The following is a 27,486-nucleotide window of genomic DNA, read 5'->3' as shown; positions in this document are numbered from 1 at the left end:
ACATCTATGCTCAGAAGCCAAAGCTTTGCCCTGCATTCTGTTTGGAAAAGTCCTAGAGGTCCCATGAATGTCATCTCACTCGCGGTGCAAACTTGAAAGCATATCTTTCAAGTCTCAGGTTTCCAAAGGCTTTGAAAGCTATCTTCACAATTACCCAAGAACGCTTGGAGACAGTCGAAGTTAACCATTATTTCAAGTCCTCGTTATGCTAACAAACTGCAACTGAGATCAAATGAGCTTTTTTGACCTTTAATAAACCTAGGTAGAATACAAGTTTCACACTGAATGCTGATAACTCTAAAGACACGTCTATCTTTATTAAACAAGCAAACTGAATTTAGTTTAAACACGGAATTGTTTCACCTACACCCGCTTGAAAGACTTACATCCATTTGTTCCACCATTATCAGTTTTTACCTGAGATGCCAGTGGGCCCCGGGAATCTGAAGTGGGTGGTCCAAGGGGGTGCTCTTTGTTCCTTGACATTTAGGGTGGGAAGAGGGGCCGATGGTGCCTGAGGCGCTGAGGGTGGTAAGGGAACCAGTTCTATAGGCCCCACCCAAGGTGGTGCAGAAACAGGTGGAGGGGGAGGGGAAGGCAGAAGAGGTGAGAAGGAGGTGCCAGCAGAAGGCAGAGAAGGAAAATTTCCCGGAATTTCCTTCCAAGAAGGACAAAATCTTGTCAGCTGGGACAGAGGAGCAGACACCATATCTTTTGTCCCACCAAAGTGGAATTAGGCAGTTCAGGTCAGGCCAGAGAAGACAGGGAATTTCCCCGAAACAAGTGGACTTTCGGCAGCTGCTTGGGAATTTTCCTTAAAGTCTCCATCCTGAGGTAGACTGAGCACAGTTGGCTCCAGTTATAGCCCTTAACCCACGAAAGGAATGAGGGAGAGGCCATCACGTCTATCAGGCAGAGGAACAGAGAGGAAGAGTCAGCGTCCCCTTTTCAGGGACGGCCTGCGTTTCCTTCAGTGACTGAGTTTTCTCAGGAGGAGGCCTGTTTAGACATTTGTCATCCAACGTATCCGCGGGGAGCTCACCGGCCTGGTTACGGACCAAACGCATCCTGCACGAGGCCCCTGGGCCCGGGTAGCCCTGAAGGGCCGAACCTAGGCTCACGGCCATCCATTTGCCCTGTTTAGTACGGCCATGCAGTGTTACAGGATCAGTCCTTTCCACATTTTGCAAACCCAACTGTTTCCAGTGGGTTCAAATGGCATCCTAAGGGAGAATCTTTGCGGACCAAAGAGGAACTCCCACGTTCCACCTAGAGAGAAAAGGAGAGAGAGAGAGAGAGAGAAGGTCCATTACCCCTAGAATCCATCCCGACTCCCCAGTAGCATCCCCCACACAGGATATGTGAGGGGTTCCCGAGGTGTCAAAGTGACCCGAGGCATCCCTTGAACAAAATCACTATGACTGCCAACCAGGTGGCGAAGGGCTCCTGAAGGAGGGATGCCCCTAGCCTCCCCACCCCCACCGACTTCCCCATTGCATTCTAGACAACAGATGGGTGCCTGACTTACAGACCTGCGTCTCCCTTGCTGAGAAGGCAGAGAAGAAACTGCCAGTTTCAACCCATGGAAAATACTGGAAGAGTTTGACAAGGGGAAATGACCCAATTTTAAGTAGTAGTTAGTAGAGGACATTGAAGGAAAACAGAAAAGAGAGAAAGCCATCGTGATATAAGTGACATTCCAACCCGCATAGTCTTCACAGCGAACCTCGCTAGGAAATGGCGCCCTGTTGGGGTTGAATTCGGTCAGGTACTGGTTTCGGTCAGCTCTCAGTGGAGATCTGGCATGCAGAAGAGGCTAGCCCAGAGATATGGAGGGGGTCACGTTAGACCAATGAGGAGGAATCCTCACACACGGGAGTCTTAAGATTGGCAGACATGGTAGTCACTTAGGTGGCTGTCCACTGCCCAAGACAGACAACTTTAGACACGGAAAGGAATAAAGAGAGGGCATCAAGTTTCTGCATCTCACTACCATTCTGGCCAAGGTCCTAACTTCCAACCAAAAGGCAGGCTTTCTCCTCCCCGTAGAGTCGCCACAGGCTAGAGGATTGCAGCCAGAGCAATCCCCAGAAAAGTGTTCCCATAAGACCCTACTTCTCAAAAATCCCCTGAAATGAGAGTAAATGAAAGAGAAAACATACTCACCAAATTGACACTGAAGCGCAGAGTCAAGGTGAGAAGATTCGAAGCCCCACATTCGGACGCCAAAATGATGATGTTTGGGGATGATGGTGGACTGGTCCACAGCTGATGACCAACACAGAATTCTGGAAGACGTCTTTGGTGCAAAAAGGTGGTTTTCTTAATGCCTGGAAGAGCTGTGCTGGGGTCCTACAACTAACTCATCATTATATTCCCTCAGGTTGGCAGGAGGTCAGGGATGGAATAAGTCTCTAAGGAATTTTGGAAGCAAGGTTTCCAGCACCTTCAGGGGCTAACTGTTACTAGGGAAACACTATTTACGACCCCTTAATAAAACATGAGGCATGAGATCCTTTAAATGTAGATCAGGGGCCATAAGCTTGGAGGATGATTGCCCGCATATATCTTGGCGAAACTGAGACAAAGGAAGTGGACTCACAGGGTCCTGGAGGTTGCGGTAATGTTAAGCTACAGTTCTCTTTTGCCCCCAGCAAAGAGCCATCATCTAGGCAGCTGAGCTCTTAGAGGGAGGTCATTGTGCTGGTTTCAAGGAGTTGTCAATGGCCTATAGGCATTAAGGGAATTTAATTTTTCCTGTGCCTTAGTTTCCCACATTAGCACGGCAAGGGCTTAAGCCCCTTTCCTTTGCTCTCGAGTAGCAGTGGTGCCCAGGGGATATCCCTCAGATCCACCATGGGGTGGCAAGGGGGGTTCTAACTTGCACTTTACCCTCAGCCTGGCTCATGCTCCCCCGTCATAATTCTCACCATGCCAACTGCGGCCTTTTGAGCCCCAAGCGATAAGTGACAGGAGGTCAATGGATCCTTTTGTAAATCAGCAAATGATTGCTTTCAGGTAGCATGGGAGGAGAGTGGGAGCACGATTCCCCAGGGAAGCTTGGTGTCCTATGACTATGGAAAATCTGTGGGTTATAGAGAAATGGAACATATTTTAGCTACACCTAGGAGCCTGAGTGTACCAAAAGAAACCCTACATCTGTCAACGCACACTGTAGGGGGGTGGGAGCACTTGCCATCTTTGCAGCTTTTCCTGTCCGTAGGTAAAAACATTGTTGATCTGGAGGGCAGAGTCCCAATACGAGCTGATGCCCAAGTGTGTAGGACTGGGTTCTGATTCTGTTTAGTTTTTTTGAGTCGCTTCTTTGACGTTCACCTGCTGGCGAAACGACTGGGCATGCAATATCCCTGAGAGTCTCCGAGAGCAGGATGCTGAGGCAGTCTGTGGCGGGGTCAAAGAGCACAGTAATAGTCACTGCACAAACAAGAGACTTCAATGCCCCAGGTGTTGAGGAGCACAACACGTTTTCGTTGACATCAGAAATTAGTTGTTGGTGGGGGTTGAAAACAACCTTCACGTATGCTCACTGGGAGTTAATCGGCCCTATGTGCAACGAGAAAGAGTGAAATCATGTCATTGGCAGCAATGTGGATGGAACAGGAAGGTGGTAAGCTGAGAGAAATCAGTCAGTCACAGAAACACTCCACCCACACCTGCACAGAGGGAAAGTGCGGCCGGGACCGGGGGCTGGGGACCAGGGCTGGAGGCTGGGGGTTGGGAGCTTGGGGCTGGAGAGTGGTGGCTAGGGGCTGCGGTGGAGGGTGTGGGCTGGAGTGCCTGGATACGAGGACAAAGAAGGGGCGGTAGGGACAGAGAGACCCCACACTCCAACTATGCCACAGGCCAGGGCTGCCTGGGTCTGGGCCCCTTCCCTCCCTCGGAGCCCTCATCCCTAGAGCCCCTGGCAATTCACGAGGCCCAGCTAGGGCAGCGGGCTTGGGCTGGTGATGTTCTCTGGGGACGCTCGGGGCTCTGGCTTGCATTTGTGCCAGGTGGGTCAGACAGGAAGGAAAGGCCAGGTGGGGGGGTGCCGTAAGAGGGGGAAGAGGCGCTGAGAATCCGACGGGCCCCTAAGGCCTGACCCGGCGGACGCTGCTGCTCGCTCCCACCCATTTCCCAGAGAGCAGCTGGACATGGTGTGGTGTACCGTGCTTTGGTGTGGTGTGCTTTGGTGTGGTGCGGTGTGGTGTGGTGCGGTGCTGCGAGGCGCCGTGCCATGAGGTGCGGTGAGGTGTGGGATGGAGGCGGAGGTGGGCGTGGAACCGAGCCTGGAGAAGCCTGCCAGAGTCCCGGGGTCAGAGAGCGCCTCAGCTTGCGCCACTACGGGGTGCCAGGGGCCTGTTGCGCGGCCTCGGCCACCCATACGGGCCCCACGGAGGACTGTGGTGGGAGGCAGGCAGGGGAGCAGGCAGGCAGGCGGGCACGCAGGTGCACGGGTGAAGCGGGGCACGAGCTGGGCTTGGGAGGTGAGGACCAGGCTCTTGAGGTGCCCAGCGACAACCGGTAGTGTACACGGACATAATACCCTGAACGCTCCAGATCTATTCTGATCTCCGAAGGTAAGCAGGGTCGGGCCTGGTGAGTATTTGGATGGGAGACCAACTGGGAACACCGGCTGCTGTTGGCTTTTGCCTTTTGCCTTTAACTCCTTGACCTCTCCTCTGGCACCTGCCCACACCGCCACCCACCCTGGCCCGAGAGCAGCGCTACTGGGGCCGAACACACCCCAGACACGGTTCCGTCAGCCCCTGACCGGTCAGCCCAGCAGCCTGGCCTACCTTGCACACCCCACCGAACGTCACAAGGGACCCGCTCCCCGCTCCTCCCTCCCCGCACCAGGCCAAATCCCACTGCACGGGCTTGAAGCCACACCCCAGCTTTGCACCTTCCCTTACACAACACCCACACCCACACAGAGTGCAGGCGGGACCGGGTTCCAGGGTGCAGGGGCAGGGGGCTGGGAGCTAGGGATGGATGGAGGGTGGGGGCTTGGGCCTGGGGCTGGTGGGTGGGGGCTGGGGCCTGGGGCTGGAGGGTGGGGGCTGGGGTGCGTGGATGCGAGGACAAAGAAGGGGCGGGAGGGACACAGAGACACCACACTGCGACTATGCCACAGGCCTGGGCTGCCTGGGTCCTGGGCCTCTTCCCTCCCTCGGAGCCCTCATCCCCAGAGCCCCTGGAATTCACAAGGCCCAGCTAGGGCAGCGGGCTTTGGCTGGTGATGTTCTCTGGGGACGCTGGGGACTCCGGTTGGCGTTTGAGCCAGTTGGGGCAGAAGGGAGGGAAAGGCCAAGTGGGGGGCTGCCCAAGGGGGGGGGAGCAGGCGCTGAGAATCCGGGAGGCCCCTAAGGCCTGACCGAGCGGACGCTGCTGCTCGCTCCCACCCATTTCGCATGAGCAGCGGGACGTGGTGTGGTGTGCTGTGCTTTGGTGTGGTTTGGTGTGGTGTGGTGCGCTGGGGTGTGGTGTGAGGTGGGGTGGGGTGGGGCGGGGTGGTGTGCTGCGGTGCTGCACAGTGCGGTGCCGTGCGGTGCGGTGAGGTGTGGGACAGAGGCAGAGTTGGGCGTAGGACCCAGCAGGAGCAGCCTGCAAGAGTCCCGGGATCAGAGAGAACCAAGGCTTGCGTCACTCTGGGGTGCCAGGGGCCAGTTGCGCGGCCTCCGCCACCGCCCCAGGGCCCTTTGAGGATGGCGGCAGGAGGCAGGCAGTCCAGCAGGCAGGCAGGCTGGCAGGCAGGTTCACGGATGAAGCGGGACACTCTCTGGGCTTGGGAGGCGAGGACCAGCCTCTTCAGGCACCCACCGCCAGCAGGTACCATTTAGGGACATACTACCCTGAACATGCCCTATGTCGTTTTGTCTCTGAAGCTAAGCAGGGTCGAGCCTGGTTAGTACTTGGATGGGAGACCTTCTTGGAATCCCAGGAGCTGTAGGCTTTTGCCTTTTACCTTTGACCTCTTCTTTGGCGCCAGCCCACCCCCCCCACCCCCCCCCCCGTCCCTGACCAGGGAGAGGCGCTCCTGGGGCCACTCAACCCAGAAAGCAGGGCTCTCTCAGCCCCTCCCAGTTCAGCCCAGCTGCCTGGCCTGCCTTGCACACCTCACCGCAGGTCACAAGGGGCCCGCTCCCCGCTCCCCACTCCTTGCACCAGGCCAAATCCCACTGCACCGGCTTGAAGCCACACCCCACCTTTGCACCTTCCCTGATACACCACCTACACGTGCACGGAGTGCAGGTGGGGCCAAGTTCCGGGCTCCGGTGTCCGGGGTCTGGGGTCCGGAGACTGGGGGCTGGAGGGTGGGGGCTGGGGTGCGTAGATGCGAGTACAAAGAAGGGGGCGCGAGGGACACAGAGACACCACACTCCGACTATGCCACAGGCCTGGGCTGCCTGGGTCCTGGACCTCTTCCCTCCCTCGGAGCCCTCATCCACAGAGACCCTGGCAATTCACAAGGCCCAGCTAGGACAGCGGGCTTTGGCTGGTGATGTTCTCTGGGGACGCTGGGGCTCCGGTTGGCGTTTGAGCCACATGGGGCAGAAGTGAGGGAAAGGCCAGGTGGGAGGATGCCCGAGGGTGGGGAGGAGGCGCTGACAATCCGGGGGGCCCCTAAGGCCTGGCCGGGCGGGCGCTGCTTCTCCCTCCCACCCATTTCCCAGTGAGCAGCGGGACGTGGTGTGGTGTTTTGTGTTTTGGTGTGGTGTGGTGTGGTACGGTGTGGTGTGGGGTGGTGTGGTCTGCTGAGGTGCTGCGAGATCCTGTGATGTGCAGTGCGGGAAGGTGTGGGATGGAGGCGGTGGTGGGCGTGGGACCAAGCCGGAGCATCCTGTAAGAGTACCGGCATCAGGGAGCGCCAGGGCTTCTGGCACTCCGGGGTGCCAGGGGCCGGATGCTTGGCCCCCGCCACCGACCCGGAGCCCGCGGAGGACGGCGGCGGCAGGAGGCAGGCAGTCCAGCAGGCAGGCAGGCTGGCAGGCAGGTTCATGGGTGAAGGGGGGCACATGCTGGGCTTGGGAGGCGAGGACCAGCCTCTTTAGGCGCCCAAGGGAAGCAGGTAGCCTTTAGGGACATACTGCCCTGAACGCGCCGGACCTCCTCGTGTCTCAGAAGATATGCAGGGTCCGGCCTGGTTAGTACTTGGATGGGAGACCTTCTGGGAATACCGGGTGCTGTAGGCTTTTCCCTTTTGCCTTTGACGTCCTTGACCCTTTCTTTGGCGACAGCCGACCCGCCCACCCTTCCTGACCAGTGAGGTGCACTCCTGGGGCCAAACTCAACCCAGCCAGGGTTCCCTCAGCCCCTCCCAGTTCAGCCCAGTGGCCTGGCCTGCCTTGCACACCCCACACCGCATGTCAAAGGGGCCCACTCCCCGCTCCCCACTCCCCGCACAAGGCCAAATCCCACTGCATGGGCTTGAAGCCACACCCCAGCTTTGCCCCTTCCCTGCCACACCACCTACACACGCACTGAGGGCAGGTGGGACCCGGTTCTGAGGTCCGGGGTCTGGGGGCTAGGGCCTGGGGGCTGGGGGCTGGGGGCTGGAGAGTGGGGGCTGGGGCCTGGGGCTGGAGGGTGGGGGCTAGGGTGCGTGGATGCGAGGACAAAGAAGGGGCGGGAGGGACACAGAGACACCACACTCCGACTATGCCACAGGCCTGGGCTGCCTGGGTCCTGGAACTCTCCCATCCCTCGGAGCCCTCATCCCCAGAGCCCCTGGAATTCACAAGGCCCAGCTAGGGCAGCGGGCTGTGGCTGGTGATGTTGTCTGGGGATGCTGTGGGCTATGGATTCTGTTTGAGCCAATAGGCGCAGATGGGAGGGAATGGTCAGGTGGGGGGCTGCCCAAGGTAGGGAGGAGGCGCTGAGAATCCAGAGGGCCCCTAAGGCCTGGCCTGGCGGATGCCACTGCTCGCTCCCACCCATTTCGCAGTGAGCAGCGTGACATGGGGTGGTGTGGTGCTGTGGGGTGTGGTGTGGTGCGCTGTGGTGTGGTGAGGGGTGGTGAGGGGTGGTGTGCAGAGATGCTGCGAAGTGCGGTGCCATGCAGTGCGGTGACCTGTGGGATGGAGGGGCTGGTTGGCGTGGGAGCAAGCCGGAGCAGCCCGCAAGAGTACCGGGATCAGAGAGCGCAAGGGCTTGTGGCACTCCGGGGTGCCAGGGGCCTGTTGCGCGGCCCTCGCCACCGACCCGGGGCCCTCCCCTCGGAGGACGGCAGCGGGAGGCAGGCAGTCAAGAAGGCAGGCAGGCTGGCAGGCATGTGCACGGTGAAGGGGGCACGCGCTGGGCCTGGGGGGCGAGGACCAGCCTCTTTCGGCGCACAGCGGCAGCGGGTAGCGTTTGGGGACAAACGAACCTGAACACGCCGGATCTCCTCTTGGGTCGGAAGCTATGCAGGGTCGGGCCTGGTTAGTACTAGGATGGGAGACCATCTGGGAATGCGTGTAACTGGAGGCTTTTCCCTTTTGCCTTTGACCTCCTTGACCTCTTCATTGGCGCCAGCCCACCCCCTCTCCCTTCCTGACCAGGGAGAGGCGCTCCTGGGGCCAAACTCAACGCAGCCAGGGCTCCCTCAGCCCCTCCCAGTTCAGCCCAGCGGCCTGGCCTGCCTTACACACCCCACCCCACGTCACAAGGGGCCCGCTCCCCTTTCCCCACTCCCCGCACCAGGCCAAATCCCACTGCACGGGCCTGAAAACACACCCCAGCTTTGCACCTTCCCTGACACACCACCTACACCCGCACGGAGTGCACAGTGCACGCGGGACCGGTTTCCGGAGTTGGGGGTCCGGGGTGCGGGGTCCTGGGGATGGCTGCTGGAGCGTGGGGGCTGGGGACTGGGTTGGAGGGTGGGGGCTGGGGTGCGTAGACGCGAGGACAAAAATGGGGCGGGAGGGACACAGAGACACCACACTCCGTGTACGCCACAGGCCTGGGCTGCCTGGGTGCTGGGCCTCTTCCCTCCCTCGGAGCCCTCCACCCCTGAGCCCCTGGCAATTCACAAGACCCAGCTAGGTGAGCGGGCTTTGTCTGGTGATGTTGTCTGGGGACGTTAGGGCTCCGGTTGGCGTTTGAGCCAGTTGGGGCAGAAGGGAGGGAATGGCCAGGTGGGGGGCTGGCAGACAGGCAGGCAGGCAGGCAGTCAAGCAGGTGCATGGGTGCAGCGCGGAACCCTCTGGGCTTGGGACGCGTGGAGCAGGCTCTTGAAGCGCACAGCGGCAGCCCCTGGCGTCTTTGGCCATACCAGCCTGAACGCGCCCGACCCCGTCTCCTCTCGGAAGCTAAGCAGGGTCGGGCCTGCTTAGAACTTGGATGGGAGACCGCCTGGGAACACCGGGTGCTGTAGGCTTTTGCCTTTTGCCTTGGCCTCCTTGACCTCTCCTTTGGCGCCCGCCGCCCCCCCCCTCCCTCCCTTTGTCCCTGTCTCCCCAGGGAGCATGGTTCCTGGGGCCAAACACACCCCAGCCACTGCTTCCTCAGCCCCACCCGGGCCAGCAAAACGGCCTGGCAGGGCCTGGCTCCGCTCCGCCCCACCCCCCCAGGGGCCCACCCCGCACACCCCACCGCACTTCACAAGGGGCACGCTCCCCGCTCCCCGCCTGGGCCAAATCCCACTGCACCGACTGGAAGCCACAGCCCATCTTTGCACCTTTCCTGACACACCACCCAAACCCGCACCCGGACGGGGGGAGGGTGATGTGGGCGGAACCGGAATCTGGCGCCTGGGGGCTGGAGGGTGGGCGCTGGGTGGGTGGATACAGGAACCCAGGAGCGGGCGTTTGGGTATGTGGGAGGGCAACACGTCCCCAGCCTCCAACTTCCCCAAGGCCTGGGCTCCCTGGGTCCTGGATCTCTTCCCTCCCTCGAGCCCTCATCCACAGGGCCCCTGGCATTTTAAGAGGCCCAGCTAGGGCAGCGGACTCGGGCTGATGCTGCTGTCTGGGGGCGCTGGGGGCTCCTGGTGGGTTTGCACCAGGTGGGGCAGACGGGAGGGAACGGCCTGGTGGCTGGCTGCGCTCGCCCTAGCGCTGGGGAGGAAGCGCTGAGAACCTGGCGGGGCGGGCCCCGAAGGCACAAGCGTCCTGATGCCCCACGCTCGCTTCTGCCCTCTTCCCAGTGAGCAGCCCAACGTGGTGTGGTGCGGGGCTGCGAGGTGCGGTGCGGTGCGCTGCGGGATGGATGCAGAGGCGGGCCTGCGGCCAAGCCGGGAGCTGCCTGCAAGAGTCCCGGGGTTACAGAACGCCGGGATTGTGCCACGGCGCGTTGCCAGGTTCCTCTGGCGCGGCCTCCGCCACCCGCCGCGGCCCCACGGCTGCGGACGGTGGCGGCAGCGGCGGCGGCTGCGGCTGAGGCGGCGGCTGCGGCTGAGGCGCCGGCGGGGGCGGCGGCTGCGTCTGAGCCGGCGGCTGGGGCGGCTGCAGCTGAGGCTGCGACGGCGGGGGCGGCTGCAGCTGAGGCTGCGACGGCGGGGGCGGCGGCGGCAGTGGCTGAGGCGGCGGCGGCGGCAGCGGCAGCGGCGGCGGCTGAGGCGGCGGTGGCGGCGGCGGCGGCTGCAGCTGAGGCTGCGGCTGAGGTGGCGGCGACGGCTGCGGCAGCAGAGGCGGCGGCGGCGGCGGCGGCTGCGGCCGAGGCTGCGACAGCGGCAGTGGCTGTGGCTGAGGCGGCGGCGGCGGCGGCGGCGCCGGTATCTGCGCCTGAAGCGGCCGCGGCGGCGACTGACGCCGAGGTTTGGACGGGGGCGGCGGCGGCTGCAGCTGAGGCGGCAGCGGCGGCGGCGGCTGAGGCCGCGGCGGCGGCTGAGGCGGCTGCAGCTGAGGCTGCGACGGCGGCGGCGGTGGCGGCTGCGGCTGAGGCGGCGGCGGCTGCGGCTGAGGCGGCGGCGGCGGCTGAAGCGGCTGCAGCTGAGGGTGCGACGGCGGCGTCGGCGGCTTCGGCTGAGACGGCGGCGGCGACGGTGGCAGCGGCTGCCGCCGAGGCTTGGACTGCGGCGGTGGCTCCGGCTTCGGCGGCGGCGGCGGCTGCGGCGGCTGCAGCTGAGGCTGCTACGGCAGGGGCGGTGGAGGCTGCGACGGCAGGGGCGGCGGCGGCTGCGGCTGAGGCGGTGGCGGTGGAGGCTGCGGCGGTGGCGGCTGCGGCTGCGGCTGAGGGGGCGGCGAAGGCAGCTGCGGCGGCGGCGGCGGTGGCGGCTGCGGCTGAGGCGGCGGCGGCGGCTGAGGCGGCTGCAGCTGAGGCTGCGACGGTGGCGGCGGCGGCGGCTGCGGCGGCGGCTGCGGCTGAGGCGGCGGCGGCGATGGTGGCGGCGGCTGCCGCCGAGGCTTGGACTGCGGCGGTGGCTCCGGCTTCGGCGGCGGCGGCGGCTTCGGCGGCGGCTTAGGCGGCGGGGGCGGCGTGGGCTGCGGCTGAGGCGGCGGCGGCTGCAGGCATGCTGGCGCTGCTGGGGCCAAACACACCCCAGCCACTGCTCCCCCAGCCCCTCCCGGGTCAGCAAGTTGGCCTGGCCTGGTCCGGCCCTGTCAGGCGTGGCTGGCACACCCCACCGCATGTCAGAAGGGGCATGCTCCCTGCTACCCGCTCCCCTTATCAGGCCAAATCCCTCTGTACTGGCTGGAGGCCACTCCTCAGGTTTGCAATTTCCCTGACACACCACCCACAGGTGCAGGGAGCAGGAAGAGAGGGCGGGGCTGGGGTCTCGGTAGGGGTTCGCATGTTGGAGGTTTGGGTTGGGGCCTATTTATACAAGGACCCAGGAGGCTGGGAGGCGCAGTGAGTTCTCAGATATTGACTGTGCCCCAGTCCTGGGCTCCCTGGGTCCTCTACCTCTGCCCTGCCTCTCAGCCCTCATCCCCAGAGCCTCTGTCAATTCACGAGGCCCATCTACGGTATTGGGCTTGGGCTGGTGAGGTTCTCTGGGGACGCTCGGGGGGCTTCCTTTTGGTTTCGAGCCAGGTGGGGCAGACAGGAGAGAATGGCCAGGTTTTGGTTTGCGCTAGCCCTCTTGGTGGGGAGGAGGGCCTGAGAATCTGCTGGGCTGGAAGGCAAGGCTGGTCTTATGCCGCTTCTTCAGCGACCTGGTTCCACATTAGCAGCCTTGTTTTTTTTGTATGGGTTTGACACAGGTGTGTTTCCTTCCTGGGTCAGCCACTAAGATATGTACTTTTCAGCCCAGTGATAGAGTGTAAAGTTTCAACTTGTAATGGTTTGTTGAAACTATCGATTATCGGACTAAGTGAATTATGTCAGTCAGAAATCTACAAGTACCATGTAATATTGTAATCATTCACGGGTTAGAAGTAAAGAATCACCGGAAATAAGAGAGCGAGATCGTGAGGAAGAGACAAAGGGAGAGAGTGAGAGCGAGTAGAGTATCAAGTAACAGACCCTACTGTGATAATAGTTTGATAGTACTAGAGCGAAGGTGGCTGCTGGGGTAGTTTTCGCACCACGTGAAGGAGATTGAAATGTGTACCTGCAAAAATGCACACTGGGTAATATTTGGACCGTGAAACTACTTAACTCTTTGTATTAACCTTTTGAAATCAAAGAGACTACAAAAACTGCAATTTGAAAACGAAACAAAATGAAATGAGTACCTGTCCAATCGTTTAGTAGGTGAATTACATGAGATTGTAGTTATGGCACCCTTGCCAGGACTGCTGTGGGTTCTGAACTACGTTGGGGGTGGCACATGGGTGGCTCAGTGAGTTGAGTGTCCGACTTGGGCTCAGATCATGATCTCGCTGTCTGTGAGTTCGAGCCCTTTGTCGGGCCTTGTGCTGATAGCTCAGAGCCTGTGTCTCCCTCTCTCTCTGCCCCTTCCCTACTCATGCTGTGTCTTTGTCTGTCTCTCAAAGATGAATGAACATGAAAAAAATTTAAAAAAAAGAAGTACCTTAGAAGAAGTTACAATGTCCTCTAAGTCACATTGCATAGAGACTCCTCTCTTTCCCGTGCAGAAATAGTTAGCAGTAGTTGTGCAGGTATTGAAGAAGAATGAGGATGACAATGTCTTACAGATAGACAAAGGCAGCTTAACAATGGAAGGCTAGTGGGAAATCCTCCGTGCATGCCATCCTGGGCCTGTAGTTTTGACGCTCATGACGCAAGTCAAATAACAGGTTCATTCTGTATGAATTCCTTTAAAGGCCACCCATCCTTCCTCTGGGTCCAGCACTATATCTTCATTAGTGACCGGGACAAAATGTGATCTGTGCCCATGTGGAGATCACTGCCAATGAGGAAGACAGAGGTGAAAAGGGGGTCCATGTGGTTAGTAGGGATGGGAGACAACAGCACGGGTCATTGAGAGCAGAGACCTGCACTTCAAAGGAAACTTCCTCCGAAAGGAAAACTTGGCACGAAGGTCTCGGAAAGGAATGAATGAGAGCTTTTGGAAAAGTGTGGTTTTATATTGAATAAAAGATGTGTTATCATCTCACCTGTGTATTTATTCCTGGAACGTAGGTTTAAACTGGAGGGGATCGGGTATCTATCTGGCAATTTGTCTCACCAAATTATAGCATTGTGGCAGAAATCTCCTAGGCCTCTTTAGTTTTTCCAAGGACTTCTCCATTCCTGTGACAATCAAGTCATGCTCTTTGGAAACCTCCATTGGCTCCTCTTCCTGATTGACTTTCCTTAGATTTGGAAGCAGCTTAACCAAACCAGGTTACGTTTGCCGGTAGCTTTCTGTGTTCTTTGGATAGACAAAATAAGGCTGATGAAGGAAATAAGAATCCTGGCATTCAAGGGCAATCACAGCCTACACTGTTTTTCTACCTTAAGCATTATTTTCAGAGAGTGGAATCACAGTGTGAGTTTGGCTTTTTTGTTGGGCAAACTGTTTTGTTTCTGTTTTTATTCTTATTTTCATTTCAACTGGGTAAACCCTACTTCGTATCTTTAAATCTCCATTTACATTGGTTTTCAATTTTTTGTTACCCTACTCCTCATAGGGAAAACTCTTGGCCTGCTGCCAGTGCCCTTAAGAGTACACATAAATGGGAACAACAAGTAGCCATAGAAGGGGGAGCGCTTGCTGACGTTGCTTCTTTAAAAAGTCATAACAGGGTGGCTGCACCAGTTTGTATTGTGACCAGCAGTGCAAGAGTGTTCCCCTTTCTCCAACTCTCACCGACAACGGTTCTTTCTTGTGTGGTTCATTTTAGCCATTCTAGCAGGTGTGAGGTGGTCTCTCATCGTGGTTTTGCTCTGCATTCCTTAATGCACAGTGATGTTGAGCATCTTTCCATATGTCTGTTAGCCATCTGGAAGTCTTCTTTGGGCAAGTGTCTATTCATGCCTTCTGCCCATTTCATAACTGGGCTGTTTGGTTTTGGGTGCTGAGTTTGATAAGGTGTTTCTACATTTTGATCCTAACCCTTTCTCACATATGTGTCTTGCAAATATCTTCTCCCATGCTGTGGGCTGCTTTTAGTTGTGTTCATTGTTTCCTCCACTGTGCAGAAGGTTTTGTCTTGATGAGAATATTACTCAGCCATCAAAAAGCATGGAGTCTTGCCATTTGAAACTATGTGGATGGAACTAGAACGTATTGTGCTAAGCTAAATGAGTCCATCTGAGAAAGACAAAGATACAATTTCACTAGTATGTGGCAATTAACATATGAGAAGGTGAGGACGAGAAGAGAGGTAGACTTAAAAATTTTTTTTTTAATGTTTATTTATTTCTGAGACCGAGAGAGACAGAGCATGAGCGGGGGAGGGGCAGAGAGAGAGGGAGACACAGAATCCGAAGCAGGCTCCAGGCTCTGAGCTGTCAGCACAGAGCCTGACGCGGGGCCCAAACTCACAGATTGAGATCATGACCTGAGCCGAAGTCAGACACTCAACCGACTGAGCCACCCAGGTGGACCTAGAAAAGAGGTAGACTTTTAATGCTAAAGAACAAACTGAGAGTTGATGGAGGGATGTGGGTGAGAGATGGACTAGATGGGTGGTGGGTACCAAGGAGGGCACTTGTGATGAGCACTGGGTGTTGTACGTAACTGATGAATCACGGAATTCGACTTCTGAAACCTGTACGTTAACTAACTAAAATTTAAATTAAAATAAGAAACAGAAATCTAAACAGCCCACTCCCTCGGTCATGGCCCATGAAACGGTTTTGACAACAGTGTGTGACATTCTCTCTGGCACCATCATTCTAGATGCTGTATCATGGTCCTGTAGCCAGAGGAATCGGATCCTCTCTGTCTGAGAAGGAGGTGTCCCATTCAGGGCTCTTAGAGCAAAAGCAGAGATGACACATGCCTACATGAAAGTCTGTGCAAATCCCTAGTCACTGTCTTTGCTCTCCAGAATCAGACCCCTCCCCACCGGAATCAAAGGTGATGGCAACTGAAATCATGGCAACAATCACCCTCCAGTAAGAGAGTCGAGGCCCCTCCCGCTACTGAAAAATGAGTGCCCTGATCTCTAATGCACAACAAGGGGTCTGGTTTCAGGAGTGCGATGAGTCATTTTTGCTAGTTTTGTGGATGAGAAATTACACCAAACTCATCGTCCTATGTTCACTTTTCTGATGACGAGTGAGGCTGGATGTTTACCACTTCCTGCCATTTCCAAAATGTAGCCACCGTTCTCAGTTCTGGGTGAGCCTGCTGAACACACTCTCCCGGACATCCCCCGGGGACACAGACAGTGATCTGTGTCCAGTCAGGAAACGTCACTCCTTGTGAAACCACTAAGCTGTTAGTGAGGGGAGGTCAGTTTCCAGATTTCAGGACAGAAATTCTGTCACTTGCTTCTGACTTGCTTTGTCCCGTGTTTGTTCCATCTCTCTCTGTCTGTCTGCTCCTCTTTCTCTCTCTCTCTGTATCTCTCTCTCTCTCTCTCTCTCTCCTTCCCTTTTCCCTCTCTCTCTCTGCTCTCTGTCCTCATTTGCTCCCGCTGTCTGTCCGCTAACCCTGCAAATAGGGAATCAAACACCTCAGTTAGGGAATACCATATGAGAACAGGATAGAGGAGAGTAAGAAGCAAGTTTCCAAGGCAAAAGATTGAAATAGGCTCTCAGTTGCAACTGAGTTCTGACACTGTCTGTGTGAGTGAGCTTGGAAGGGAAGTATCGCCCTTTTGAGTCTCCGTTGAGACCACAACCCTGGCTTCATAGAGACTTACTTTGAGGCATGGTCACACAGCTATGCTGTGACTGGATTCCTCTCCTACAAAAATTGTGAGCTATTCAATATTTGTAGTTTTAAGGTTCTAAATAGCTAGACAAGTCTGTCAGGGAGGAACGGAAAGCTAATAGTCTACCAGGTCCCAGCATCTGGTCTATGGTCTGGCTCTTCTCTGCCTCTCCCCTCCCGGGATCCCACAGCCACATTATCCACCTTTCTGATGTGTCTGGACAAACTCGATTCTGTCTCCTATTCTTGGCCACAGCAATATCTTCTCCTGACACGTTGTAGACACGGGCAGGGTGGTTCCCTCTTGTCATTCTGGTCCCAGCAGATGTCACCTCCAGTGACTCCCCAGGCTGTCCTCACAGCACACTTGTTTTTTTTCACTATTACAGTCCTTGAACCCCTTCCCTTTTTATTGGGACAACTCTTGTGTCTCATACCTTCGTTCATCTCCCCACCAGACTGTGGAGACCTGGCAGGCGGGGACCGCTTTGTCATTGCCAGCCTTTCAGTTAGGCCCGCCAGATCCCCTAGCGCAAAGTGCGTGCTTGGAGCAGTTACTGAATGAAGAAATCGAAGGACTGTGGAGCCCTGTGTCTAGATTTAATGGGCTTACTCTGTGGAGATAACTGCTACTCATGGGAGATTCCTGTTGTATCTGAGGCAGGGGGATTCCAGAATGACCTCTGCACGAACTTTCCCTTGTTCCGTTCCTCCAGCAAGTCTCAGTGTGCACCACGGACACAGGAGGCTGCCTGTTCCCTGGTGCCCGGCGCTAGCACTGCAGCCGCAGGCATGAAGACCACCAAACAGAATCAGCGCCCTGACCCCAGCTTAACCTAATCGGACCTAAACCTAAGCTAACGTGGCCCTCGAAGGTCCCTGAGTAAAGCTCATAAGCCACACGCCCAAGAGCTGTGCTATGGACCTCAGGTTTCTGGCGTTCCCCTTTGTCCACCCCCAGTGTATACTCGTGACTCGTGAGGCATCCTCCCGTCGGCCAGCAAAATGAACCCCCTGTTTCCCAATGAAGAGCCCGGGGACCCCGGACTGTTACTGGACTTGGGCTCTGGAGTCAGTGTACAGGGCTCTGACATGTCCCTCCCTATCCCCACCCCTCACCGCCCCAGGTCCCCAAACCTCTCTAGGCTCTAAAGGCTTCAGCAAGTATCAAGTCCTTCTCTAGTCTCTCAGAACACAGTGAGGCATTGATCGAGAACCAAGGCCAGTTGACGCTTTATGATTTTACGGAACTCAGGAGAAACCCACTGGCAACACAACTGATTATGGGAGAACACCAAAGCCTTTTCTTCTTTAGCTATTGTGAAACTACTGGGAGTTAGTTCATCATAATTCCAGGTGCCCAGAGAGGTGGACTGTAGGACCCTAGTCCTTTCCTCTGGAGGCTGGGTCAAGGATGGTCCTGGGTGCAGCAGAAACCTACATACGTTAAGAATCTCTTGCCCATCTTTGGGCCTTTGTGCATGCAGCTGTGACAATGGATGCTGCTGCCCCATGGCAGAGCTCTCGCTCACCTGTTTCTTCCTTCTGTCTTGTTATTGCCCAGTGTCCAGTCTCTCTTGAACACCGTTCAGTGTGTGTGTGTGTGTGTGTGTGTGTGTGTGTGTGTGCCAGTACATATGTGGGAATTAGGATGGCAAGGTGAACTCAAATGGACAGGAAGTGCTGACATGATTTCTCCTGGAATATCTGCCTCTCATTTTTAGAGCAAACGTGATGGGAGAGCTTTAAGCTATTGCCAGTTGCACCAAAGATACTTTGTCAGTTACATAGAAATTACCCTAACGGAGAGGTATAAAATCTGTACTCTGAAATCTCATGAACGAAATGCGAGAGGACACAAAGAAATGGGAAACCTCTCCATGCCCGTGGTTTGGAGTACAACGTGGTTAAAAGGTCTATACTACCCCAAGCAATCGACACGTTAGCGCAATGCATATCAAAATACCACCACCATCTTTCACAGAACAAAAGATCGTAAAATTTGTATGGAATGATAAAAGTCCCCGAATAAACAAAGCGATGCTAAAAACCAAAGCAAAACTGGAGGCATCGTTGTGGACATATTACAAAGAGGACTGAAAACCGACAAAAGAAATAAAACAAACAAAAAGCCTAATGATTTCTTGTGACTGACTCACTTATTCCAAGAATATTTCTATTTAGTTTCTCTTTATGCTTCTACCTCAGCAGTAGTCGAATAAAATCTAATGGTTGCCACTCAGATATTTAGAATACATGAAGGAAAATAGGACAGAAGAATGTGCTGTCGTGAAGATTCAACGTTTCTTTATGACATTTTCTACTCACAGGTGTTTCTAAATATGCGACCTCCTCATTTCTAGGTGATAGGAGAACGTGACCACATGCAGGAACCACAACTGACAGACTGTCTTTCAAGTGAATTGAGATATTTCTATATTTCTGTCAGATATCACTTTCCTGTTTGGCAATCCCACAGAAGTACTCACAGCTCAACCATTGGGAGACTTTGCACTTTAGCAACATAGGTTATTGTAAAGTCTATGTGGCCCGAGACATAAAAACACACAGTGATGTGTCCCTGTGTGGTGAATGCAGTCCAGAAACAGCGGTCATGCTGCAAAGCGATCAGGTTAGATGTTAAATAGAATAGAGAATATAAGACGCTCATGCAATTCAAAGCAGGTGGTGCTGGAAAGAGCCCACCTCACTTCAGGGTCAAGAAGAGACTGGGATCAGGGGCCAGATTCAGGAGCAACTGGTCTGTCCTCAGACAGTGACAAGAAGCTCTAGGCGAGCTCCCACTCGGTGGTGTGCTACCCCACAGCAATCCGTTTGCCATGTTGGGGAAGAAAGGTTGTCCTTGCATTCCTAAGAAGTCAGGGCCAGGCAGGATTGTGTTGGCTCAGATGGTTACTTCCTGCTCTCTCCCAACCTCCTGGAATGCCTGTGCTTCCTAAGTTCTGAGATGCTAATGGTTTGTCCAAGCAAAGTGCATACCTTGCCTAAGGAGGTAGAAACAAGAATCTCCGTAAGTAAAGACCAGAGACCATCTCCAGGGACTTGGGGGTCAGCCAGGAGCCAGATAAGATCCTTCAAATCACCACTGCTCTATCGCTGAAGGAAAGGAATGGAAGAAAGTGATAGCCCTTTTACATACAGGGCTCCTAAGTGTAGCTACTGGAGGTTCCCCTGAGGCCTGGCCCACTGAGGTTAGTGCTGACACCAACCTGGCCCAGGAAAAAGTGCTAGTGACTTCATTGGAAGCTTTATACCATTTTCTTCGGTGAGGAAGACATCTGGCCTTCAGTGCATCCCTTCAGATTCCCTTGCTCTTTCATTAATGAGGATATCATTATGGGACATTCACAGACATCATCTAGGAGCATTTTCTGACGGTAATCATGGAGTTGCGACCAGTTGCCAGGAATCTAGGATGGCCTGGGCAATATGAATCCATGGGCCTCCTCTGCAAGGCCTACCTTGGCCAAAGATGTCATCGGGGATCGGAACTGTTCAGCCCAAGAGGCTTGCTTTGTGCATAGGGGCAGAGGAGGTTCGGAAGGATCCGATCTCCTTTCTGGATCAAGGGCCTAGGGCCATGTGGAGGAGCTACAGGGCTGTCAGTCAGACCGTGCCCAGTCCTTCCCGGGGAGCCTGCACTCACACCGTGTGTCATCACATAGCACTTAATTTCTGATATCGAAAAGGAAAGGTTGACCTCCTGCCAGTAAGAACTCTGTGTCTGGCTGGTTTCTGTCGCCATGGGACCATTGCCCTGCTCTCTACCCACCCCTTCCGGGAAAGCCTGAGCTACCTACCCCCTGAGACACTCAGGGACCGTGCGTGTAAAGTTCATTCACCGAGCAGGTTGGGGCACAACGATACTCCAAGACTAAAATACCAGAGCCTGAATCTGAAGACTCGCCAGGAGCAAGAGCCTACCTTGTGAGTCACAAGGGCCTCTCTATCCACAGATGGGAATGGCTTGAAACCTGGCCAGAGCTTGACACTTTGCTGACCATATTGACGTTGGGGTGCATGACGTTGCTCACGGGACTCCCTGGTACAGCTAGTGGGTGTTCCATTTCTCTTCAGGCCACAGGTCTTTTTCACTCCTTGGAACCCACACTTGCCCAGGGAGTTGTGCTAGTAACATCAGCTCCAGCTTCTTTCTGTTTTCACCTGAGATGAAGAACTTTAGCCCTCAGTGTATCTTTTCCATTTTCTTACACGTATCCTCACCGTGTGTTCATTGGGAGACATTCGTGCTGGAGTCGGGCAGCCTTTGTCTCCACTTTGATTGGTGGAGTCTTGCCAAGTTCCCATCGATTTGGAATGGCTTGAGGAACTGATGCTCTTCTGGTGTCTGCCAGATGTATCTTGGGAACAGGAGGTACTGGGGACATGAATGTGTGAAGCACAAGAGGCTTGCTCGTGGGTAGTGGCAGGTGATATTGAGAGACGGTTGGCCTCACTGCTGTGGCAAAAGTTGACAGAGATGTGGCCTTTAGGGCCACGGTCAGAAGGGGAAAAAAAATCACATAGATAGGGCTAGCTAGTCTTCTTTTCTTTCATACTTTACTGATAAATTAGATTCCATACAACACCCAGTGCTCATCCCAACAAGCCCTCCTCAATGCCCATCACCCATTTTCCCTCTCCCCCACCACCCATCCACCCTCCATTTGTTCTCTGTATTTAAGAGTCTCTTATGGTTTGCCTCCATCCCTCTCTGTTTGTAACTATTTTTTCCCCTTCCCTTCCCCTCGGTCTTCTCTTAAGCTTCTCAGGAAGCACATGTGAGTGAAAACATATGATACGCATCCTCCTCTGACTGACTTATGTCGCTCAGCATACAACCTTCCCGTTGCATCCACGTTGCTGCCAATGACATGCTTTCACTCTTTCTCTTTGCACGTAGGGCCGATTAACTCCCAGTGAGCACACGTGAAGGTTGTTTTCAACCCCCCGAACAACTAATTTCTGATGTCAACGAAAACATGTTGTCCTCCTCAAACCGTTGGGCGTTGAAGTCTCTTGTTGGTGCAGTGACTATTACTGTGCTCTTTGCCCCCGCCATAGACTGCCTCAACATCCTGCTTTTGGAGACTTTCAGGGATCCTGCATGCCCAGCCGTTGCGCCAGCAGGTGATCGTCAAAGAAACGACTCAAAAAGAACTAAACAGAATCAGAACCCAGTCCTACACACTTGGGCATCGGCTCGTATGGAGACTCTGCCCTCCAGATCACCACTGCTTTTACCCACGGACAGGAAAAGCTGCAAAGCTGGCAAGTGCCCCAACCCCCCTACACTGTTTGATGTCAGATGTTGGGGGTTTCTTTTGCTGCATTGAAGCTCCCAGGTGTAACTAAAATAGGTTCTATTTCTCTACAACCCACAGGTTTTCCATAGTCATAGGACATGAAGCTTCCCTGGGCAATTGTGCCGGTCACTTCCTTCACAGATTTATTTTAGTATCATCTGGGACAGAGAGTTGGGACCCAACTGTATCCCTTCTGATTCCCTTGATCTCTTCCTAATCCGGTTTTCCAGTGAGGGACTGAGTTTCCTAGCCTGGAACTATGTCTCTCTGATTTTAAGTGTGGAGTCCTGCTACGTTGCCCTAGATCCAAGGGAACATGGACAGTGGGTTCTCCATGGGCTCACCTGTGACACCTCTCTTGGCAAGAGAAGGCAAAAAGTCTTCTGGGATGGGGCAAGTGGTATTGGGAGGGAGCCATCTTCACTTGTGTGCAAGGGGAGTTGGAGATCAGAGGTCAGAGTCAGGAACCATGTAACTGTTACTCAGAGAGTGCCCAGCATTCACAAGCAGCTAACCCATGGCGATTCCCAAGGACACATTGCCCTCCCTTACTGAGACCTGTGTGCTTGTTAGCCGGAGGGCTGTCGGTGACCCTGTTCCACAGGTCGCTGTGAGGTAACCACATGATGAGAAGTCCAGTGTTGGAGCATGAGCATTGTTCTTCCCCAGGTGGTCAGGGCAGACAGTCCATTCAAAGACTCGGGGACCAGAGCCCAATTCCACAGACATGGCTGCCAGCCAGCACAGAGAAGCCAACGCTGAGATAGATCACGAGGGCCTCTGCCCACCGGTTGTGAGTGGAAGGCCAGAGCCAGAAGCCTTCCTGCCCTACGTAGCTCAGGATGCAGTGCGCTTGTGATCGGTGCTTCCTTTCATGCCAACCCCACAGACGTTTCCTTCTTACCCTCAGGACACCTAGCTTGCCTGGAAAATAGTGGTCATGTCCGCAGTCCCATCTTAATTCCATTTTCATCTGAGCTGAACAACTTATGTCCCCAGTGTGTTTCTTCTCACTTGTTATTCTTATTTTGATTATGATTATCATCATAATCATCATTGTTATTTATTGACCAGTTCCTCCCTGTGGAGCTTTGGTGGAAGCAGTCTGGAAGCCTCCCTTCTGATTTTTCATTGTCAACTCCTTTAAAGCAGAGTCCCTGGATGGGGGACAGTTTGGAAAATCAGTGCCTCATGGGCTTCCCTGGCAAACGTACACTGGCAACAGGAAGCAGGTACCCCAGTGCGTTGCAAAGCATTGAGCACAAGAGGTTTGCCTGTGGACAAAAGGCCGGGTGGAAAGCAGGCTGCCTTCCTTCTAGGGCAAAGGAAATATATCAGCAGGAAGGAGTCAGGAGCAACGCGGCTGCCACCCAGACAGCAATCTCTGGCAGCTTCTCTGACTGAGAAGCTAATTTCACTTAGCATAATATCCTCCAGTTCCATCCACCTAGTTGCAAATGGCAAGATTCCGTTCATTTTGATAAGGCACAGACCTCTCTTCCTGGCGGAAGGTGAGAGGCTGCTCACAGGTCTCTCTCTGAAACCCAGCGATCCACTGAGGAAATCCCAGGCATCTGGAGGGATCCGTGTGTAACATGATGAAGAGTAAAAACGTCAGGAGGACGTCTGATGCCAGGGCAAGCCGTCAGGCGTGCAGACCTCTTCAGGACTCCAGGACATCCTCCCACACTTCACACGGCTTTGTGAAGAAATCCGAAGGAGGGAAGGAGGAAGTGCATTTGACTAACCAAATAGCTCAACCGGTTTTCAGACACATTGAGAAAATACAGAAAATGACACGTTTCCAAAGATTTGTAGCTGCATAAAGTTCTCTCTTCGTGCAAACGGAAATCACTGCTGCAACCTGCCAGCATACATCTCCTCATGGCCTCCAGGGTTTGTTCCTCGTAAATGATGACTTTGCTACAAGTAATAAATTCTATTACTGTGAGTTAAACATGTACTCACACATGCAAACACAACACACAAAAGGGCCACCAGGGTGGCCCACTAGGTCAAGCGTCCAACTTTCGACTCAGGTCATGATCTCGAGGTTTGTGGGTTCGAGCCCTTCGTCCAGCTCTGTGCTGTAAACTGGGAGCCTGGAGCCTGCTTCTGATTCTGTCTCCCTGTCTCTCTGCTCCTCCCCTGCTCACACCCTGTCTCCCTCTCTCAAAAAGGAATAAACACAAATAAATAAATAAATAAATAACCCAAGTAATCCTCTCTGGAGGGACCGTGTTGCAGCTGGGAGACAATCACAGCACAGGGAATGCTGTCTGCATGAAAAGCAGGGAGCTTCTGGGAGCAAAGGGAGAAGCCGGCTGCAATTCTAATGAACAGTAATGCTTACTGCCCAGAGATCAAGACACCGATCCGTCAAGCCACCGACTCCCCACCAACTCCCAGAAATGATACAGCAGCCTCGACAGGCACCCCACGGTTAGACATTACAGAGCAGAGAAACAAAGTGCCCTCTTTCCCTAGAAACAAGCCAGTCTCAAGCACATGCCACTTACATCCACGAATCACTCTGTCACACACAAGAACCACAGGGTCCCCGGCATCCCATCTACACATCCATTTGGTCAAGCACATCACTGAGCCCGGCCCAGGCTCGAAGGGAGGCCTTAGACTCCACCTCTCAAAGGGAGTAGTAGCGAAGCACCTACCTCCCATCGTGACTTTGATGTCATCATAGGCCACCTCTCAGCAAGTCTACGATGTCACTGCTTGTAGGACACATCCTGATGTCACACGAATCAAAATGTGAAAGCAGGGTCAAGACGGGATCGTGATGTAGCACTTGCATGCTGATTTGTGAGAGGAGACATGTCTCCACTGCCAGTGCAGCTCAAAGTTCGAACCCGGGCTACTTTACGTTCCAAAGTGAGGGCCAGGGAGCAGTCGTTCCAGGCTGAGACCATCTATCGCATGGAGGGGATCCCTAAACAACCACTAATGTTTTCTATTCTAGAAACTTCTGCACAAATGCCAAAGGAAGATGTACAGTAAACCCTCATGAACGCATCACCCATCTTCCACCAGTATCAAACCACATGGTCACTTAATCATTGATGCATACCCTGACCTAACCCAGGGCGTCGAATTCCCAGACGGTGGGTGAGTTCACGTGTAAATGCTGGGACATACGGTGGCACCGTGAGCCCTTTGTGTTGTCCTCCTTGCAATCCACGTGGCTGAGCGATACATATCGCTTTATTACCTAGATGCCACCGGGTAAATCTGAAATGGATTTGCCAGGGCTCACACTGGCCACCAATGAGTTTGTAGGGAAGCAAGGGGAGGAACGGTTAGAATAGTATCACATGGGGTAGGGAGGGGAGTAAAAACCAAGGTGGGGGCAACCACAGTTTCTCTTGAAATAATGAGTGTGGTGGCACTTTGGGCAAAACGTTAAAAACAGGGGCCCCTGGGTGGCTCAGCTAGTTGAGTGTCCAACTTCGGTTCAGGTCATCATCTTATCATTGATGAGTTCAAGCCCTGCGTCAAGCTCTATACTGACAGCCCGGAGCATGGAGCCTGTTTTGGATTCTATGTCTCCCTGTATCTCTGCCCCTCCCCCAGTAGCATTCTGTGTGTGTGTCTCTCTCTCCCTCTCAAAAATAAACAAACATTAAAACATTTGAAAAAGGAAAACAAAAAACCAGGGTCACTCAGCTGCCACTCGGGGGAGTATACAACTCTTGTAGGAGGGTCACGGGTCTGTGCAGACGTTATTTAAAATCTTTAAAAAGTAAATCGAAATTAGGGGCACCTGCGTGGCTCAGTCTGTTTAGCATCTGACTCTTGATTTCAGCTCACATCATGATCTTTTTGTTGGTGAGAGTTGTGTCCCATGTCGGGTTTGTGCTGACAGTGAGGAACCTGCTTGGGATTGTCTCTCCCTCTCCTCTGCCCCTCCTCCTCTCTCTCTCTCTCTCTCTCTCTCTGTCCCTCTCAAAATGAATACAATTTTTACAAAATTTAAAAGGTAACGTAAATGGAAAAGAAAATAAGGTGTTGGAGACGAAGACACCCTCAACCCTCTATTTGTGCAATGTGACAATCCCTCAGTCACTGCTTTAGTTACAAGTTAAATATTTTGTTAATTTTATATTTTTTACGTTCATTTTGAGAGCAAGCACTTGCGTGAACGGGAGAGGGGAGAGAGAGAATGCCAAGCAGGGTCCGTGCTGTCAGCGTAGAGACCGATGCCATGCTCAAACCCCACAAACCGTGAGACTATGACCTGAGAAGAGATCGAGAGGCAGACGCTCAACCAACTGAGCCACACCGGCACCCCTAGTTAAGAATTTGTAAAGCAATTTCCACTATTTTATTCTCATTATAAGTTTAAAAATAGCTTTTACTTAATTTTCTTAGAGCATCGTGGCCTGAAAACCAGAGCCATGGCACTGAGGCCTGGAGTGTAAGCTGTGGGCCGCCCCCCAGCGCCAGGGGAGAAAGGTTCTGTTGGCCTCCTCTGAGGATGGCTGGCCGGATGCACCGAAGACACTCCAAGCCAGTGGGACGGTGGCCGCCGCTTGCGCAGGAGAGGCCGACGTACCCTCTAACTGCTGGATGTGTCCCGGTACGTGTCCCCGAAACCCTGTGGGCGGCCACCATGCCCATGGCTCACAGCGGACGGAGGCCTTGGAGGCGGCACAGTGGGACACAGGCCAACCTGCACCTGGCCCTCACCACAGCCCAGCCTGGCTGGCATCCTGGCGTCCAGGCCTGATGCTGCTTCCTCTCGCGTGTGGGCAGGATGGTTTCCTCTTGCATCGCTGTCTCCCCACACGTCCTTGTACCTGTCCAGAGTGCTTTCTGTCTCAGTAGCCCCTGAAAGTGTCTTCTACCAACGCAGAGCCCCCCCACCCACCGGGCACACACACACATTCGTGGCCAGGAGAGGCTCGGCACACTCGAGTGAGAAGATCAACTGGAAGTAATCCCGATGCGTGCCAGAGGTCCTCTTGACCATTGTCCGCTGTCTTCTGCTGTCTTCCTGGACAGTCCAGGGCCCTTCCTGTGACTCGAGAGTCCTCTTCCCTTGGGAGGGTGGGGCTCGCCCTCCCCACCCTGATGGCTCTGGGACAGGACCAGGCAAGGCAGGCCTTCTCCAGAAACAGGTGGACTGAGGAGGTGGGGTGAGCAGTGGGCCCCCTGCAGGCACATCTATGTCCAAATCTCTGGAACCTGTGCATGAGACTTTATTTGGGAAAGGGGTCTTTGTAGGTGCAGCTAAGCGGAGGACCTTGACACCACCCTGCGGTCCTCAGGAGGGAAGGTGCAAGGACGGATGTTCTTACGAGAGGCGGCAGGTAAGATACACTGAGGGAGGACAGGACAGTGGGCAGCAAGCAGCGAGGCTGGCAGGCCGCAGCCTCCCCGCCCCCCACCAGTTTCTGCCCAAGCAATGGTGGCTGAAGACACAGCGCTGGCCTCGAGGCAGGACTGGAAAAGGTGCAACAGGAAGACAAGGACAAGAAACAGCACAATCCGGGCCACTTGTTCCCACTGAGGAGTCAAGCGACAGGAAGGTAAGAGAGAGCAGAGCTCGGAGATCTTGAGAAACACCATCAAGCGAAGCCGTATCGGCAAGAAGGAGGAAACAACCCCACTTGCGCGTGTGCCTGCTGCCCCTCTGCAGAGGACATGGGGACAGATCACTCCCCGGACCACGGAGCACCCTTCTGGGGGGCTGAGGGCTCAGCTAGCAATAGGCGAGGAAGAACACGTGAAGCCACAATCACCTTCAGATCACACGATGTGACACTGGAGACAGGACCTGAAGGGCAGCAGTGATGAGGGTTTAGTGACCTCCAGTAGGAGTTTCTAGCAGCGGGGGAGTCAAGGGTCTTCGGTGGGACCTGGTGGGACTGTGGAAAGGCCTGCAAGCCCCGGACGTTCAGTGTGGAGTGAGTACAACCAAGTATGGCTAAGGAGTGTTCTCAGAGAGGCGAAAGCTCTCGACATCTGCTCGGCGCTTGG

General features: G+C 54.7%; 1 pseudogene; it reads left to right on the top strand.

The window, feature by feature from the left end:
- Positions 1-9,245: 9,245 nt before the first annotated feature.
- Positions 9,246-9,364, top strand: LOC147571147 (5S ribosomal RNA; annotated as a pseudogene).
- Positions 9,365-27,486: the final 18,122 nt, after the last annotated feature.

The sequence above is a fragment of the Puma concolor genome, unplaced genomic scaffold (assembly GCF_028749965.1).
Source record: "Puma concolor isolate L17-30 unplaced genomic scaffold, mPumCon1.1.hap2 unalloc_scaffold_54, whole genome shotgun sequence".
In the NCBI taxonomy this organism is placed as follows: Eukaryota; Metazoa; Chordata; class Mammalia; order Carnivora; family Felidae; genus Puma; species Puma concolor.
Note: the sequence above shows the minus strand (reverse complement) of the source record. Positions and strands in the feature narration are given on the sequence as shown.